At 41.3% G+C, this 14268-nt stretch overlaps 1 protein-coding gene and 1 long non-coding RNA gene across 4 annotated transcripts in view; one reads left to right on the plus strand and one right to left on the minus strand.

Annotated features, from left to right (window-relative positions):
- Nucleotides 1-675: 675 nt before the first annotated feature.
- On the minus strand, nt 676-5258 carry LOC149456459 (uncharacterized). The gene is made up of 2 exons (XR_016313861.1): nt 5104-5258; nt 676-1026 (listed from the first exon to the last, which is right to left on the minus strand). It is a non-coding gene; the product is annotated as an uncharacterized LOC149456459 (long non-coding RNA).
- Nucleotides 5259-5320: 62 nt separating this feature from the next.
- VWA7 (von Willebrand factor A domain containing 7) overlaps nt 5321-14268 on the plus strand; it is a 65629-nt gene continuing 56681 nt past the window's right edge. Inside the window, exons 1-2 of one of the 3 annotated variants that reach the window (XM_089684889.1) lie at nt 5368-5425; nt 12242-12397. The gene's annotated coding sequence lies outside the window, so the exon portion shown is untranslated. Of the gene's footprint in view, nt 5426-12241; nt 12398-14268 lie in introns of all 3 variants that reach the window. The other 2 variants (XM_089684890.1, XM_089684888.1) reach the window with 2 other exon arrangements.

The raw sequence follows: 14268 nt of genomic DNA on the forward strand, positions 1-14268 counted from the left end.
CTGATGCCGCCAGGTCGCACCTCAGATTGTCCAGGAGCTCAGTGATGCCCTGGTACCAGATCTGGGCGGAAATACCCCAGAACACCATCCGTCGTCTCATTAGGAGCATGCCCCAATGTTGTCAGGCATGCATACAAGCACGTAGGGGCCATACAAACTACTGAGGACCATTCTGAGTTGCTGCAATGAAATTTCAGCAAAATGGGGTAGCCTGCTGCATCATTTTTCCACTTTGATTTTTGGGGTGTCTTTGAATTCAGTCCTCTGTAGGTTGATAATTTTCATTTCCATCAAACAATGGGGCATCCTTATGTTCCTAACACATTACCCAGTCCGTATAGATATCCAGCATATTTTCCCCCATTGAGATCTGATGTGTTTTCAAAATGTTCCTTTAATTTTTTTTGAGCAGTCTATTAGTACACATTGCCACAGTTACGGTGTGCTTGTGGAGTTTGTGGCAGGCTTTCACTGGTTAAAACAGGCATTCAGGAGTTGGCATACTGCCTCAAAATCACTTGTCCACTGCCTGTGAAAAGTGATTCCCTGCAGATCACTTATCAGACAGGTTTTAAACTCTACCATAAATGAACAGGAGGTGTAGTTGTGTTACTGTGCCATTTACTGTGAATGGCGCCCCAATGCATTGTAAAATAGGGCAAACACACTGCAGTGTACCAAAACACATATATCATGTTAACACATCATAAGGACAGGGCTGCCTTAAAGCAAAGTTCATTAACACGTCATAACGCACATGGGCATTAAAGCATCGCAATTAAACGTGTACATTGGACCCTTCAAGAAACAGTGGTCATCCATTGTCTTTTGTGCCTCAACTTTCTCTATAGGTGGCCTGTAGCAATATCCATCTTCTCTATTCCCCCAGAAGCTACGGTGCTTAGTTCTGCATGCCTTATGGATTTAGTTTGGAGAAAGGCGATTGGCAGCTTTTCCTTTCTTACACTTTGAATGTCTCTTCTATGTGTAGGTGACAGCTGTGTGTTAATGATATTCCTCAAGTCCCTGTAAAAGAAGCACACAGGAGTTAATTAGTGGAAATAATTCTCAGCAGGGAAAATGTCTTCAGACAGACCAGGAGCCTAATCCTATTCACTGCACTGCAATCTCTGCAAATAACATGTTACACTGAGAATGGGTAGAGGGAGGAGAGAGCAATAGAAGGACAAAGGCAGATGGTTGGTGGTGTGCAGGGTAAAGATAACCACACAAAAGCTTATCCTACAACACAGCAAGAAATGGCAATGGGCACTTACCTTTTTCTTAAAGTGGATCTATGAATAAAATCCCACCTTCACAAAAATCAACAAAGCAAATGTCAATGTTACCAAAAATAAAAATGAACCTGTTACTTGCAATGGATAAAAAGCACGATCGTGAAGTTGCTTCATAGCTCCAAGGAGCAGGGCCCTCCTAACCCTCTTGTATTGAACTGTATTGTCTCCCGTCATATTGTAAAGCTCAGAGCAAACTGTTGGCGCTATATAAATCCTGTATAATAATAATGTGTCATAGATCACCGTAAGTAACGTTATTTCATCTGTTGCCCACTGATATTCCCAAGAAATCAGTTAAGTTCATTCTTTATCTTTTGTTGGCGGCACGTATTACTATAGCTAGATGTTGGAGACAGTCAACAATTCCGCTAGACTTGGTCAAACAGAAACTTAATTGGATTATGATAAATTATAAACTTACTAGTATCGGTAACAATAATACTTCTAAATTTGAGTTTACATGGGAACCATGGATTAGGTATATCTCTATTATTTAATGGACCTACAGCTGGCCCTCTTCTCTTTTCTCTCCTTCTTTCTTTTCTCCTTTTTTTCCCCGATATATTCTTTATCCTCTTCGACTTTTTTTGTTTATTTTTTTGGTGTCCTTATTTTTGTTAGTTGGTTATATGAAACTGCCCATGCCTACTGACCGATGGAATATTTGCTACCCTATTGGGGTTGTGTTTTATTGTTTACAACATCATTGGTTGATGTATTCTTATGTGCCTATATATTCCATGAATCTGATTGTTTGCCACAACTCACTATGTAGGTGGGCTATGTTTTCTATTTTTCTGTATACTACTTTTTACGGATTTTCAATAACAATATTGAAATATAATAATAATAATGTGACCCAAAGCCTAAGCAGAGATCACAAGGTCTCCGGCTACCAGGAGAATTGTATCAGAAAAAAACAGAGTGCGTAATCTAAGTGAAGCACTATAATCCTTTATTGTAAACAAACAGACAAATGGTCACTCACACAAATTGGATGTAAGTGCTCATGTGAAAAGTACAGGCACGTAGTCCCCAAATCTGGCTGTCAGTGTGTGGAAGGAGCTGCCACCAGTGGCCCAGCCGCTGAAGATGGGAATCAGCAATGACAATACATGCCATGAGTGGTGAAGGTGGTGTGGCAAAATGTTTTGAAGCCACCAGCTTTTTTCTCAAGCCTATCATTCATTGTGATATTGTTTTCATTCTAGATAAAGACTGACAACTATTTGTCAGAATTGTTCAGACTGTGTTGCACAGTTGATGCTGTTTGGTATGTGTGAAAAGGTTTCCAAAATTAAAAAAAAACTCTTACACAGCCTTCTACTTCAGCAAGCACATTTGGATTGCCTGAGCACCCATGTTTATGCATATAGGATCACTGTGTATTAGGCACACTTAGATGCATGTTTATGCAGAAAGAAGTGCATATAGGACCATTGGTTTTGACTTATTCCTGAGCAAATATAAACCAATATGGCCAGTAACTGTTTTCTCACATATCTGTCAGCTGAGTGTCTATCAATGTCCTGGTGTATAGTTTATGTGACAATATGCTTGCTGTTAGTTTTACTGTAATTCCTCATTACATTGGTGGATGTGGCGGGAGGGGGCAATAAGAAAGGTGGTTGAGCCACGTTTTTACCAATAACCACTCCCCCTTAAGCTGAAAAGGTAGTGGACAGAGGTGTACTGAAAAATGATCCCCCCGTCATGCTCAGTCAGCAGGCAGTACTGCCAAACAAGCGTGTCCCATTCACTGCACTTCACGCAATCGCTAGAAATGTGAAACAGACCCACTGAAAACAATAGGACACCAAGTAAAATGCATTTTAACGCTTTAGGACACGTTGTAAACAGAGCCTTTGGGTTAGTGTTAGGGGGTTAGCTTTGAGTTAAGGATAATGTTTATGGGTTATGTTAGGGGTAAATGTAGAGGTCATGTTTAGGGAGATACATTATGGTTAAAAGTTACTATTGCATTTTTGGGTGTGATCAATACTTTTTTTCATTGCAATTAATTTTTAGGTGTACAAGTACAGTATATAACAAATGCAATAAGAGCAAAATATAGTAGTGTACTGCTGACTGTAGCCACAGAAAAGCATAGTAGCTACAATTGTGAAAGTCCACATTGGACATATTGGGGTTTATTTACTAAAGCTGGAGAGTCCAAAATCAGACTCCCTTCTGCATAGAAACCAATCAGCTTCTAACCTCAGCTTGTTCAATGAAGCTTTGGCAATGAAACCTGGAAGCTGATTGGTTTCTATGCAGAAGGGAGTCTGATTTTGGACTCTCCAGCTTTAGTAAATAAACCCCATTGTGACACATTGGAATATATTTCTCAGCAGGCTGGACATTGGTTGCACCAATGTGTATAACCACCCTCAGCTTAAAAGAGGCTTATTTAACAAACACTGCAAGTTCTTAAAGCTGAACTATAGGAATTATCTTGTTTTGGAAACTTATTGTAGTCCAGCTTGGCTTACTGTAAGTAGTCATAACTGATATCCTGGAAGGCGGCTGGGGATGCTGAAAATCACTGTAGTAGTTCATGCTGCATACAGTGATAACGATCTTCTGGGTGCTGCTCCAGTGCTTTCCCCTCTGATGCTCACGTGGCACCAATGCCTTGTATTTTTTCAATAAATTCAAGGTGCTGTCTGATTGGACAAGGTGCAGAGGACGGGCTTATAAAATCATGATCTTCATCTCATCCAATCAGAGAACACTGTATTAATTGAAAAAATACAATGTGTTTCCTGAATGGAGGAGGTATGGGAGCAGGCAACTCCCTGTGTTCACTGTGTAGAGGGGAAGCAGCTGGAGCATCACCCAGAAGTTTAATGCCTCTCATTATATGTAGTATGGGCTATTGAATATCAAATATGAATAATTACAGTGTACATCAAGCCAAGGTGGTATTTAAGGTTGCAAAAAAATAAAAATTTAATGGAGTTCAGTTTTAAGTTTAACCAATCAGAATTGCTTCTGAAGCCATGATAGATGCTACATGGTTGCTCTGGGTTACTGCACTTCAAAATATATTTTTAAGATATGTGTTCATCATTTCTAGTTCTTTGGTGATCCTTATAGTTAGGGGCGTTTGGTTTTTGAGAATAATGACTAGTCTGAATAACACTGAAAAATAATAATTAATAAAACTTAATATTAATAATAATAAACAAAGAAATTAAAAATATAATAATAATAATGAGAAAAAATTAATAATATTAATAACAGTGATAATATACTAATGAATAAAACTGAATAATAATAACAATAATCAAACAAATAAAATAAAATGATCAAAATAATAATGAATAAAACTGAATAATAATAAACAAATACAGAAAATAAAAATATAAGAACAACAATAATAATAATCAGTACAATTGAATATTAATAATTAATAAAACTGAATAACACTGTTGGTCTAGCTGTATCATTGTATCATTCTGATCCCCTGGCATGGTAGCTAAGCGTGCAGCTCTGTATGGAAAGCTGAACACGTGGGGGGGTGAGCCGCTAAGCTTTTGCTTTCTCACGCTCCCCCCACCATGGTTTTTGTGGGAGCACAAAGGATTGGTGAACTGTGTCTTACACACACAAAAGACCGGCGTATACAAAGCCCTGGATTAAAGGGGACACAAACTGCGTTTACACGCTGCATTCTATTTATTCCAGATCAGTTTAACCTGACTGTTTCTACTTATTTTCTTATTCTCAAATCATATCTGTAGAAGCACGGTCTACAAATACGGTCACACTTGTGAATATTCCATTTGGCACACTGACTCACTGTTAATGATCTGCTCATAGTCTTTTTGTGGTTGCATTTTTTTCGACTGATTGCATCCTTTTTCCCCCCAGGTCTTCTGGCGTTGTGTCATTGTTACTTAAAAAACACATACAAAAAAACAAAAAAACAATCAGCCAGTGCCTTTGCACATGCACCCTTTTGTGGCAGGGTGACATTCGTCTCCTTTAAGGAGAGGGCGGGACCTGTCATTGAACTGGGCTGATAAACAGTACTAAGTGGCAAGTGTACACCAAGAGATTAGAGTGAGAAGTGAGGACGCTGGAAAGAGAGAGAGCCAGAGAAGTTCAGGTGCGAAGGGCATGTGAGTCTGCTCAGCTTACAGTGCGGCAATAATTTCTTATGAACAATCTATATTCATTATAGGGTAATAAGGGTTTATACTTAGAGGGCTCTGGCAGAGTTGTTATTAACATAAATGTGTAACACCATCATATTGTGACTTTAAATGATCAGTCTGATAAATGCATGCCATAGATTTATGACTTCAGTGGGTCAGGGGTGGCAATTCCATGCAGAATTCAGGAGACAGTCAGTACCATCTAAAGACAAAGCAAAATTAGCTGTCAAACAATTATTTGATGGGTTAAATTTAATTGCCAGATACCTATCAATCAGCATATGTTGATTTAGTCTAAGAAACTAGGAATACAACTTGCAGCTGTACCTGAGACATAAAGGCTGACAACTAAAAAGAGTTTTTCTAAACATACCTTTATGATATATAGGTCAAAGTCACACGGGCAGTATTCTTTGTTATGGTGCTATTTGCAGCTTTGCAAGAAACAGCTATAAATACGTTCTGGGACATCACTATTTCTTCATCATCTACCACCTTCATTCTACCCCAATAGGCAGTATTCTTTATTGCCATTTGCAGCTATGCAAGAAACAGCTATACATATGTTCCTGGGCATCATCGCTATCCCTCCAGAATCTACCCCTTAATTTTACCAACAACTTCATCTTTCTGAAGGTTTTGCTTTTATCTCTCTCTGTGCATACACCATTTCCAAGAAGATCGTTCCCTAATCAGGTGACACATGAAAATATGAAACCTCTATAAATATTGACTTTCCTGCTAGCAGTTATAGATTGCCAAGATCTGTTAAAGTCACTTGCACACCACAAGCATACCACAATTAGATGATCGATCACTGTAGAATCTAACTTTCCTTGACTAGCTTTGGGTATCGTAATATGGACCTATATTAAAATCACATATTCTTAGCCAACCATACTCCCTAATTTTATAGATGCTATAAGAAGCCGTCAAACACTTGTGTTGAAAAAAACAAACAAAAAACATATGTTGTTCAGGGCTCCTTAAACATCTAGTCAGGTAACCAGATGCCTAGGCATTGGCCAGGTGGTCTCTACTGCAGGCGGTGGTCATAATTCAGGCTGTGCTGCTGATTGCATCAGTTGAGGCCATCAGATGATCCAGGCAGGAGATCTGAGATCATTAGATCAACTTTTTTTTGCCTTCAGGTTTCTTCAAGGGTGCCTTGGCAAAATGCCTAAAAATTGCCCAAAAATTGTATACAAGCCAGCCTTTTGATTACACAAAGCCACAGGTTATAACCATAACAACCAATGATGTGATCAGTTGATAAAAAGGACATCGGGCATCAGCACAGCATCCTTGCTTGCCCCTCCCCTGCCCCTCTCCATCAGCACTGGGGTAACATTAGCTGAGTGAAAGAGATAAACTGAGGGAAAAGAGAAACAATGGATTACTAGTCAGTACCGATGTGCAAAGGTGTATTTGCTTTGGAAGAATATATCCCTCTGACATTGAGTGTACTACATGTGCAGATGCTGCTGCTTTATAACACTTTTTGTTTAGTTTTTTAAATTTTTAATGGTGCCTCAAGATTGTGCAGATCTTTAAAGGGTGCCTCAAGATTGTGGAGAATCTGAAAGGGTGTCTCAAGATTGTGCTGAATTTTAAAAGGTGCATTTGTTGATCCAGGCAGAAGAGGTGAGACTGTAAGATGATCTGGCTGAGAGTTGAGAGCTTTGGATGATAAGGCCAGGAAAGCTAAGAATGTTGGATGAACCACCCAGGTGAGCTGTGTCGGTTGGATTATCCATCCAAGAGAGCTGTTGAATGCTTCAGCCAGGAGGATGTGCCCCGTTGTTCTGGGATTAGGTCATAAGAGACCTAAGACTATCAAAAATACATCCAGGAGAGCTGTTGAATACTTCAGCCTGGAGGATGTGCCCCGGTGCTCTGGGTTTTGGTCATATGAGACCTAAAACTATCAAAAATCCATCCAGGAGAGCTGTTGAATACTTCAGCCTGGAGGATTTGCCCCGGTGCTCTGGGATTGGGTCATATGAGACCTAAGACTATCAAAAATCCATCCAGGAGAGCTGTTGAATACTTCAGCCTGGAGGATGTGCCCCGGTGCTCTGGGATTGGGTCATATGAGACCTAAGAATATCAAAAATCCATCGAGGAGAGCTGAGACTATTGTATGATCCAGAAGAAGATCAGAGACTGTCCGATAATCTAGGAGGAGAGCTGAGACCATCAGGTGATCCAGCCAGAAAAGCAGAGACCATTGGATAATCCAGAAGGAGAGCTGAGACAATCGGATGATATAATCAGCAGAGCTGAGACCATCGGATGATCCAATCAGGAGAGTTGAGACAGTCTAATGATCCAGCCAGAAGATATATGACTATCTGATGACCAAGCTAGAAGGATGTTCCCAGGTGCCCAGGAGTGGGTTGTATGGGAACAGAGACCATTGGATGACCCATCCAAATGAACAGGCACAATTCAATACAATAGTGGATTCCCTTTTCATATTAGAACTGAGTGGGATAAGAGAAATAACATCTTAACCTTTCATACAACATATGCAGTGGAGGGACTACTTTCAGGAGTATATTGTATATGCAGCAATCTATTTGGACTTGGAATACCGTATGAACCAAGTGCTCAAAGTCTGAGCAAAACTGAACCTTCAGAGTGTGTCAGATATAGATATAACGTGGTTGCTTATAGCAACAACCTGTGAACCTTGAGATTGCTGGGATATTTTGTATGACAGCAATTGCAAAGTGGGGTATTGGCATTATTTTATACTGAGCTGTTGGTTGACTGCCTCTACTTGAACATTAGTCCTCTAATTGCCCTCATGTGTTTGCCAAGGCACAGGTTCATGTGACCAGCCACCATAAGAGTCAGCAGCATCAAACTCTGCAAAACTGGAATGAATGTCAGGGTCTCTTTGAACATGTACAAATTTTTAGGTATAAGATAGGTAAAAGGAGTCTGTTCACTATAGAAGGCAGACAACAATACAAAAGTTCAATCACATAATGATGGCTACACAAAGGCAATTTTCAGGTAGTGTTATGCCTGATAAACATACTAAGTTTTTTTGTTCAACCCAGCAGGCTAAACAAAGAAAAAAAATGGGGAGGTCTCTGTACTAACTAAGCAATGTTAGTACAGCAATCTTCCTGCTGTACTATTGTATTCTGACAGGGGGACTGCCCCCTCCACCAGAACACACTGGTTAGCACTCGTAGCCATTGCTGATGCCAAACGGCAGCTGGTCTTCCAGCATGCTCGTTTGACAGAAGCTGGTCATGAGATTGCCTTCTGTCAGACAAGGACCTGTACACACTGTATCGGCTACATGTGTACAGGACTTCAGTCATCTTTAACAAGCTATAAAAACTGAATAAACTCATAAAAGACAAACTACAACAGTTTAAAGCTGGCTGCATGAATCCCTTTGCTTGTTTGTGCTATCAAAATCTGGTCAAAAGTAGACAAAAGCCATTGAAAAAACCTAAAAACGTCTGTGTCTATGTCCAGCATTGGGCACTCGGTGTCATTATTTGGGTTCATTGGCTATCTGGCATTTGGAGTATGCTCAACCCTTACTCTGGATGGCCAGACCTGGGCCAGGCCTTTGTAAACATTCACAGCAAAGCGATGAATATGACACCAGCCTTAGAGAATGAATGAAGTGAGATAAGATGGATTGTGTCAATATTATCCCTGGTAGTGACATCACACGCAGCATTAGGCTACATTCTCCATTAAACACATCTAAACATAATAGATGCACTTTAGACAAATGTGTTTCTTGATGGTATGGATTTAAAAAAATGACTTATTGTACCAGGGGGGTATCTCTAAGGAGCATATGTATAAAGAAATAAATGTGCCTTTCATCAAATATTCACTGGTGATGAATCATTTACTGATTTTTTTAAACAAATGCACCTGGAATATTCACCTGCAGAAAATCTCAGTCTGGTGAAAAACAGAGAACATTTGAAGCATGCTCTGGCCTAAAATCTTGGCATTTTTCCCAACCTGGGGAGCCGCAGAAGGAGCGAACAGCCAGCCATTGAAGTGAATTGCTGTATGCAGCCATATTCAGGCATACACCAATGCTTTTTCCAAAAGGCAGTGCCAAACCTCTGAGTATTTAAATATCTCATTAAAGTGTAACTCCTGCCAAAACCTTTTCATTTTGGGATTGGCAAAGGAATATAATACTGTCTGTTTTTACTGCTTTGAGTGACCCTGTTGAGAAGTCCTCTCACTAATTGTTCTGCTGACAAATTGGAAGTAAGGAAAAATCTCCAAGTGGGAAATGGCACCAAAAAAACCCATCAAAAACTGGGTTTTGTCTTCTTTTTTTCCCCATTTCCTCTCCAGATGATAACATTATTCAAACCATTCCCTTCTCCATCCAAAAAGAAAAAAAAAAGGGCTTGGGTAATACTTTAACCACTTGCCCTCCAGAGTATTTACCCCCCTTCCTGACCAGGCCATTTTTTGCAATACGGCACTGCGTTGCTTTAACTGACAATTGCACAGTCATACAACGCTTCACCCAAATGAAATGTACATCCTTTTTTTCCCACAAGTAGAGCTTTCTTTTGGTGGTATTTGATTGCCTCTGCATTTTTTTTATTTTTGCGCTATACACAAAAAAAGACCGACAATTGTGAAAAAAAAAACACTATTTTTCACTTTTTGCTATAAAACATATCCAGTAAAAAATGTAAAAAATCTAATTTCTGCATAAATCTAGGCCAAAATGTATTCTGCTACATGTCTTTGCTAAAAAAATATCCCAATACGTGTAAATTAATTGATTTACATGAAAGTTATAGTGTCTACAAATGGCTGTATATATACTGTGATTTTTTTTATACTAGTAATGGCAGCAATCAGCGGCTTATAGCGAGATTGTGGGACTGCGGCGGGCATTCTGACACGGGGGGGGGGGGGGGGAACTGACTAACTGCCACTGACATCCCCAGTGACAATAACAGAGTGATCAGTGCTGATAAAAGGCACTGACACTGTACTAATAACACTGGCCAGGAAGGGGTTAACATCTAGGGTGATCAAAGGGTTAACTGTGTGCTGTTTCACTATGTAGCCTGTGTGTGTTTTACTGTGTAAGCATGCTGCTGTGTATTGCTCTGCTATAAAAAGCAGCATGCAGAGCAATGTATTGTATTCAGGGGCGGACTGACCATTTGGAAACTCGGGCACTGCCCGAGGGCCCGGGGTCAGTAAGGGGCCCCTTGAGATGCCCCTGGTACTTTTTTCATAGGCTTTTTTGAGTTTGGGCACGGACACAGGGGCCCCATGATCCCCTATTGCCCGGGGGCTCCATGAGTTGTCAGCCCGCCCCTAATTGTATTTCTCATTGCTATGCAGAGCAATACAAAGCAGCATGCTGGTGCTGACAGACCTCTCCCCTGTCAGTGTTCCTCGGCGATCACCAGGTGCCGGCAGGTATATATACATGCTTTTGCACAGCCCTGCCACCCTATAGCAGTAGTTCTGCTATAGGGCAGTCGGGATGCGGTTAAAGCAGATCCAAAGTATAAGTAGAGCTGCTGCTGCTCTGTCACTCCCCCTTGTCTAGAGGATTTTAGAAGTATAGTAGGATAAAGGACAGAACAAGGATCCTGAAAATGTATGGGAGTCTAGCCAAACCCTGGGGAGGTATGCCCAGAAGGTGGAGAGAGAACCCATAAGTAATCTGAGGCCTGAACAGCAGAGATAATTTCCTCTGGGTCCAGTCCTGCAGGAGGACACCCCTGTGCAGGGGTTTTGACCCTGGGGCCAGAGTGCTTGAGAAGTCTATGTGAAGACATAGAGGTCCCAGTTGGGCTTATCTGGGGGGCCTGTTCACAAGTTTAAGTCACAGGGTCAAGTTGAAGCTTGTGTGAAGACATCAAGGTCCCACCTAGGCCTAGCTATGGGCCCTATTTGCAAGTTCACATCCAGGGATCAGGCTGGGTCCAGAGAAGCTCACAGGAGAGAGTCAGGATAAGGTTGGTGGTAAACAGTCCAGTTGTCCTATGGTGGTTTGAGTCTAAATTTCCCTCACTAGGAAGAGCCTGGTCAATATTGGCAGGGGATAACCAATGATCCTGTGGCTAGGTGATCAGCTGAGCCTCCGTGCTGGAGGAAAAGTGACTGTGTGTAGTTTTGTTTAACGCTGGAAGGAGTACAGATCCCATACGGCATAAGAGATCATGTGGGACATTCAGTTGTTTGGGCAGTGCAGCTAGAAAGAGAGGAGCCCTTAAGTAATCCAGTGCTACAGTTCCAGGGTATCCCATGCTCCCTATCCCTATCCAAGTTCATCATTCCCCATAAAAACCCAAAAAAGAACCCCTAGATGGTTTTCTGAGCCAGTGAAAGAGTGAAGAAAATGCTGTGTGCCTGGCTGTGTGTGTGCTATGAGGGGGTAACTGGGACCAACATTTCCAGGGGCTCTTTAAGGGAGTACTCAACAATTATGTCAAATCAAAAAATATTGTGCTTATCATTAATATGTTACTACACCGTTCTTTTTTCTTCTTTTAACGGACTACTACAGCACTTGCTTCTGCATGTGCTTGCTTTGGTGGTGGAAGTGAAGTCCTGAGATCGAAGGTGCTGAGACAGTCTGGGGAACTACCTGTCCTTGATCTTGATTTAGTGTTAAGATTTGTGTTAAGATCAATGACAGCAGGGAGGTTGTGAGACAGCCCCATCAAAATGTTTGCTCTGGGGCCGTGTGATTTGTAGCTATGCCCCTTGCTCACCTGTTGCTGATTTTTAACTTTTCAGGTTCTCCACCACAGCTGAGGTTAGCTTTTGTGTGACACAGAGGCACTGACCCTTCTGGAAGTGTCAGAGGTGAAGATGGATAAGGTGGGAGTCTGCTTGAGGAAAATGAATGAGAGTGGCAATGGGAAGCAATACACCTAAAGTCAGTTTTTTTAGGTGTGTACTAAAGCTGAACTCTGGATAGATATACAAGACAAATGAATGCAGTTTTGTAACCATTAATATATTTATAATATTATATGTCTTTTTTAAATACAAAAATTGTAAGTACCAGGATTTGACCTGGTATCAGACTCTTGCAGTTCTTGTACAGCAAGGCTTGAGTGTGAGAGAAGGAAGCAAAAGGATCCAATCAGGTCACTGACAAGAAGCATGCTGACAGGAGGAGAGAGCAGATTGACAGAGAAAGGAGCTCATCACTGTGCTCATTTTGTATTATTTTATCTTTGTCTTGGGGTTGATAAATGAATACAGTACCACTGCAGACAATGTCAGGACCACCAAAACCCAGGGAACTCTGTAATGCAGTTATCAGCCATGCTTCATGGTCGTTAACCCTGCCATTGTATCTCTCACTAAGGTAACCTGGTTACTATCTGGAAAAACAGTTGTTCTTTTAGACACTGGAAATGGGGCCTTTTGTATTTTGCTTACACAGTTATACACCAGAAGTCTAGCCATTGGTGACCAAGCCCTCAACAAATACACACAAGTCATATTTGATAAAATTCAGCAAATTGTCAAAGAAACCTTAAGAAACTGCTAATGGTTTGTTAAAGTGGAGTTCACTCAAAAAGGAAATTCCACTTTAAGGTCTCCTACCCATTATGAAATGGCACTTTTGAGAAGTGGGGGGGGGATATGGGTACCTGATATTTGTACCAGGCGATTGGAGCGGAATTTCCCCCCCCCACTCACAGTCTTCTGGGACACATCACAGGTCCCAGAAGACTGCAAGACCATTCACAGTGTGCTGTGTGGTTCGCGCATGTGCAGTGGACACCCGGTTGTGAAGCCACAAGCTGTCATAGGTGGATGCCCACAGTTAAGATGCCGGGGACAGGAGATGGGAGGTGAAAGCGGCTCAGGTTAGCACAGTGCCCGATCTGGGGACAGGTGAGTGTTTGTTTATTAAAAGTCAGAAGCCACAGTTTTGTAATTGTTGACTTTTAATTTTTACACAGGAAACTAGAGCTCCTCTTTAAGTGTTTGAATCAAAGTCCAAAGCCATCTTTCCTAGCCTTTGTACCTTCTGTGCTTAGCACATTTCGGTATGCTGATATCAAATGCTGGTCTACAAATTAGACAGTTTTGTATACCTTTTCTTTTGATGTACCTGATGTACATTTAGCACATTTAAACTGAAAGATAAATTAGGTTTTAAAACTCTTTATTTGCAGAACTTAGCTTTGTGGCACTGTGGGGGAGCTACTAACATCCAGGAAAGCCACTCTTTGGCCCTGGAATTCTGAACCACAAAGTATGCTGGGAGCAGGGGCGGACTGACAACTCATGGGGGCCCCCGGGCAATAGGGGATCATGGGGCCCCTGTGTCCTTGCCCAAACTCAAAAAAGCCTATGCAAAAGGTACCAGGGGCATCTCAAGGGGCCCCCTACTGACCCCGGGCCCTCGGGCAGTGCCCGAGTTTCCAAATGGTCAGTCCGCCCCTGGCTGGGAGTGACCATCACAAGATGCTGTTCTTCATAGACTGTTCACTCTAACAATGTTCCAGGGAAGGTCAATGTTAGCAGCTTCCCTGCTGTGCCAAAATGTTTATTTCTGCAAACAGGTGTGATTTTATAAAACTTTACTGCTTATTCCCAAACAGCTACCAATAATAACGAGGATATAACTTATGTTCCAAATTATGTCTACATTAAAATGCAAACCAATTAATCTCTTAAAGCAGTCATCTAAGATAATTTGTGCTCTCTGCTTATCATGTTTAAGCACCCTTAGGAGTCAGCAGGAGTCATGCTGTGTCTGCCCCACCATTGAAATCTTTGACGTGATGGACCTCCTTTGT

Source organism: Staurois parvus, unplaced genomic scaffold (genome assembly GCF_062004578.1).
Source record: "Staurois parvus isolate SC_StPar_1 unplaced genomic scaffold, SC_StPar_1.0 ptg000361l, whole genome shotgun sequence".
Lineage (NCBI taxonomy): Eukaryota > Metazoa > Chordata > Amphibia > Anura > Ranidae > Staurois > Staurois parvus.